At 31.3% G+C, this 5,529-nt stretch overlaps 1 long non-coding RNA gene across 2 annotated transcripts; it reads left to right on the forward strand.

The window, feature by feature from the left end:
• Window positions 1-782: 782 nt before the first annotated feature.
• On the forward strand, window positions 783-1,783 carry LOC128667629 (uncharacterized). Of its 2 annotated transcripts, none has more exons than XR_008403572.1 (3): window positions 783-871; window positions 1,381-1,556; window positions 1,662-1,783. It is a non-coding gene; the product is annotated as an uncharacterized LOC128667629 (long non-coding RNA). The 2 variants fall into 2 exon arrangements; XR_008403573.1 differs by having other exon boundaries at window positions 800-871; window positions 1,364-1,556.
• The last annotated feature ends 3,746 nt before the right edge of the window (window positions 1,784-5,529 follow it).

The raw sequence follows: 5,529 nt of genomic DNA on the forward strand, positions 1-5,529 counted from the left end.
TTTACCAGCAACTCAAGTCCTCACTGTTGTGTCACGATGACACTTGGTATGACGTGTTACCCATTGTCTCACTCGGCCTAGGAGCAGCCTGGAAAGAGAACATACAAGCTACCACGACCGAACTTGTATACGGTGAGCCAATTCGTTTACCAGGTGAACTACTAGTTCTGTCGAATAAACACGTAAATGCCGAAAGGATTTTACCTAATTTGAGCTCATATTTCAATAACTTGGCATCTGTTTTCTGTTTCAGAGACCTTAACACTTGTTCCCACGTACTGGTGCGAGTTGGGAAAATTGCACCATCATTTTCAGATCCGTCTGAGGGTCCGTACGAAGTCGTCATGCGACACGATAAATATTTTATCGTGAACTACAAACGCACAAAAACTGCGATTTCCATTGACAGACTGAAACCTGTCTATTTCGTGGCCGACGACACATAAAAAAATTGTTTTTAAGCTATTGCATAGCTTCTATCGCGGGCCTTGAGCGCGGGGACCGAATCCAGAAATTCCATAACGAAAAAACCTCACGCTCCCCACTCCGACGGGCACGGAGGTGTGGCTTGAAGGCCGTTCATCGTCTAACGTCATTTCAGTTCGGCAGTCTTCGACACGGCGTTGTGTGCGTGCGATTAGACGTATTGTACGACTCTACGAAACTCGCACGAATCGAGACGAGCTACTCCAAAATCGGACGAATACATAAGCAGCTGTTTATGAGAAAGTATATAGGTGTATAGGTATTTATGTACAATAGTGAATAGCTGTACTTGAAAAATTTGTGCATAAAGTATTTTGAATATTAATGAACAAAGTGCATTTATTATTAATGAAGAAAGTCACGAAAAAATAGTGAAAGAAAATGAGTGAGTACTCTATATACATACATTTTATTATTATCACAAATGCAGTATTAATTTTGAATTGAAAATATAATACTGCTATAAAGATAACCTAAATTTTTGATATTAAAATGAGCGATATTAAAAGTAGCCCTCTTTTGTACACAACAACACACACACGCGTATAGTTTAAATTCTCAATTTAGATTTTCAATATGCATATATATATATATATATATATATATATATATAAATTCATTATTCATTGTGTATATAACAGAAACCATCAAACCAAGCACGTGTACTATTCAGTACCTTTGTTTTTGGTGTATAGATAATGCACATGAATGCCGCGCAGAGAAAGTATATATGATATTATATCTATATAAATGTACATCGCGCGAAATTCGATAATCACTTCTTAATATTGTTATTTTTTTATAAATGAATAATTTTGTTTTGGTGTGTCATTACACTATTTATACCTAATTATTTATACCTATTATTTATACCTAGATATTTTCGTTTTATAGAGAAGAAAAGCGTAAAGAGCTAAAAAGAAAAAAACTAATGCACGTCAAAGGGCATATTATCAGCGTCAGAAAGATTTGAAGAAAAATGAAGAAATAATAAAAACAGTACCAAAATCAAATACTGAACGTCAAAGGAAATTTCGTCAACATAATGCAGAAAAATCTTACATGGATATGTAATTTGATTTAATAATAATATTTTTTATTTATTTATTTAAAAACAAATTGTAATATATGCTTCAATATTATTTAATTTAACGATTTCATCATTTTTTTTATAGAAAAAGACGAAAATTGTGCAGTAATGAAGTTTCAATGATAAATATTCTTGAATAACCAACAGCTACTGTAAGATAATAAAACCCACATGTATTGTAAAATAATAAAAATATTTTAAACAATATTAACTTTTTATTTATTTAATAAAAGAAAAATTTGTTTTCTTATCGGTCACCACGCTCAAAAAGTGTATCTTGAATTAATATCAAAGAAAAAGAAATACTGCATAAATAAAATAAATAAATAATTATAATTGCATAAGTTGATAAAAAATGCTATGCAATAGCTTTACCGCGGCAGTCCCCGAGTGCCACACGTCTTTTTTTTTTTCTTCATTATAATTTAAACCCTTGCTTAATTCCATTTATTTCTTGTATTCTCTCTAGCTAGTACTTTCCTCACAACATAGCACACAAGCTCAAATTATTTTTTTTATTATTATTTTTATTTTGCATTTTAAATATATCTTATTATTTTTCATTTGTACATAATCATCATATTTTTATTTTAAGAGGGGAAAGACTGTAGTTTCAGTTAAGTCCCTCAATCATCGATCACCGAATATTTTCCCCCACGCGGATACGATATTCGGTAGCAACAGAACGACCCAGTACACAGTTCAATACACACGTTCAATAGAGAGATACACAGCAACTAGCTAAACACATAGCTAATGCGACCAGCATTATTTTGTAGTATATAATTCATTAGATAAAACTAGTAATTTATAATATTGTTAACACCATTAATTGGAGTCAGATAATTTATTTATCGTCGTGATCAAGTTCCATGAACCTCATCCCAGTCACTACATACATATATATATATATATATAGGTCATTCCATGTCATATCGACCAGTAGTTGGAATCGACCCCTTTCAATTTTGATAAAATTTGATCAAAACTTTTCTTTAAGCTTTTCGTCCCAACTAACGTTGAAAAAACTTCATTAGCCACTCGAAGCTCACTTATCATTCAGGACAAAATTCTAATTTATCTGATAAGTTACATTTATCAAATTTTACTTCTTCAACGTCTGAAATATGCAGTTCTTCAAGTGAAATTTTTATTCCAGATGATGTTCATCTCGATCGTCACAATACTGCCGCAAGAATTTTTAACTAATCTGCCATACAAACAAAAGATTTATGTCGATCTCAAACTTACGCTCAGCAAAAATGTTATGGCATAAAATCCAAATTACAATTATGCTTCGAACATCGTACAAGAAATACTTTTGACACGACTAATGATATCGAATTGATGACAGATGATAACCCAGAATTAAGTGGAAGAGAAATGATAATGCAGTTGAAAAGTTAATTTGATAATACCAGTAAATCGGGTGAAAAATTACAAATTTTATCTGTCTTCCCATCAAGTTGGCCAACGGAAAAAATTGTAAATATTTTTGGAGCATCTGCATACATGGCAAAGATAGCGAAACAAAAAATAAGTCAAGATCGTATTCTATTTATCCCTGATCAAAACAAAGGTCATCGTTTATTAAAGACTACTGAGGAAAAAGTTCAAGAGTTTTTCAGAAGTCAAGATATCAGTAGAGAATTACCGAGTAAAAAAGCATGAACTATTGCAACCTCTCATAAAAAGGGCCCAAGTGATAATTTGGGTTGAAGTCAAGCCAATCTTCAACTACCAAATGACTAACAAATTCAGGCACCTGAGGAAATGTGCAAATGGGCAAAAGAACATATTCGAGAAATACATTGTCACTTTATCTCCAATAAGCAAATTCAACAGCCTAAGAAGAAATTGGACAAAAGATTTAAAAATGCTGCACCGGTAACAGGAATACGTAGTTGCCATATCGCCATTCCTATTTTGAATGATATAATAAAAATAAAAACTCTACCAACACTTCAAGAAGGACAAGATTTTCGATTGAAGAATATCAATATTTACGAATTTGTGGATGAACCAGCAATAAAAACCAGGTAAAGAGACTGTCATTGTTAATGCTAGGATTTTATGAAGGTTAAATTTCCAGTTGAAAATTAATATCATTCTAATGACTTTCAGACTAACAATAAGAAATGCGGCATTAACGTCAGGAAAGGAAGTGAAAAAAAAGACTTACGAAATAGTCAATATAATAAACTTAAATTTAAAGTGCTATTTAGAATAACATGAAAAAAAAACAAATTTTTTTTAAGTTTGAAATCATATATCTCGACAATGGCTCACTGTACAGAAAATGTTGAGAAATCTATTTACAGGAAATTAAATGCTCTACCAAAAAAGTCTCTTATCATTTTTTGATAAATCTATCTGTTCAAAAGTTATTAGAGCTTGAACTAAAATTTATAGTAAATTTCTAGATTTTTTTACTTTTCCGGCAAAACTATCAGACTTATCACAAAATATCGCATGGTCTTTTTAATAGACAATTTTATTCTCTATAAATTATTTTCAATAAAATTTTTTTGGATTTCAAATTTTTTTCTAGTTATTTTTATTTTGATGTTGAGCTTTTAAAAAAGTTGTGTCCTGATCGATTTCAAGAGCTCGAGATCATAATAAAAATAACTAGAAAAAATTGCGAAATTTCAAAAAATTTTAGTGAAAATAATTTGTAGGGAATAAAATTGTCTACAAAAAAGGCCATTCGGCATCCAAAATGGAAGTAGATTTCTATATATATACAATTTAATAATCACCCATCAAAAATGTTCAAAGACATTAACAATAGCATCATCACCATTACCACATGAGTCAATTATGTGACTTTGAACCCTTACTAAAAGTGGAACAATTATCGTAAAACAAAAATTAAAAAGAGAATATATAGCTTATCCTATCGGCTATCAAGTTCTTTTTTCATAATAAGGATAGATATATACCCGTTGATGAGGTATTTACGAAAAAAGCCGAAAAAGTAGAATTTTTCGTTTTATTTTTTTACTTTCAAATATCCAGTATTTCTAAACGAGTTGACCGATTTTGCTCATCTTCAAACTTAACCGTGATAATCGTTCATAGAATAAGTATGCCAAGTTTCATTAAGATCCGTTAAAAATTGTAGCCGCTATCGTCGCAACATGGCGTGTTATATTACATATATATACATACATCTATAAACTTTTGAACCAATGGTATTTTTGGAACTCACTCGATGAATTATGATATATTATGAAAAAATTCTTTGAAAATTCTACCACAAGGACAAATGCAAAAGATAGATTTCTATGAAATCTACTAAAAATATCACGCAATATTTTGTGATAATCCGGATCTTGACATCTAGTCTTAATCTAGCCTCATCGAACCCAAGTAAGCCTCAATCCAGCTTCACTGAGTAAAAAAAAGCATTTTAAGCCTTAGTGAGCCTCGAATGATGCTCAAAAATCCTCAATAAGCCTCGATGAGCCTCATATGAACCTAGTCTCAATTATGTAATTTAAATTTGATTAGTATTAATTGAGGATTTCTGATCACCATTTGAGGCTGATTGAGCCACTGTCAGCATTATTTAAGGCTGATTGAGGCTTTTTAAACATCATTTGAAGCTCGAAATGCTTTTTTTACTCAGTGAAGCTGACTTTAGGCTTACTTGGGTTTGATGAGACTAGATTGAGGCTAGAAATTATGACCCAGGAAGTCTGATAGTGTTGCCGAAAAAGTAAAAAAATCTAAAAATTTAGTATAAATTTTAGTTCAAGCTCTAATAATTTTTGAACAGATGGATTTATCAAAAAATGATAAGACACTTTTTTTGTAGAGCATTTAATTTCCTACAAACTTATGTCCATATCGGAATAATTTCGTGTTCTTATTCTACGATCCAACTCTTCGTACAGATGTTCTATAGGATTAAAATCTAGGTTTTGGCTTGGCCACTCTGAAACTTT

Source organism: Microplitis demolitor, chromosome 4, assembly GCF_026212275.2.
Source record: "Microplitis demolitor isolate Queensland-Clemson2020A chromosome 4, iyMicDemo2.1a, whole genome shotgun sequence".
Taxonomy (NCBI): Eukaryota; Metazoa; Arthropoda; class Insecta; order Hymenoptera; family Braconidae; genus Microplitis; species Microplitis demolitor.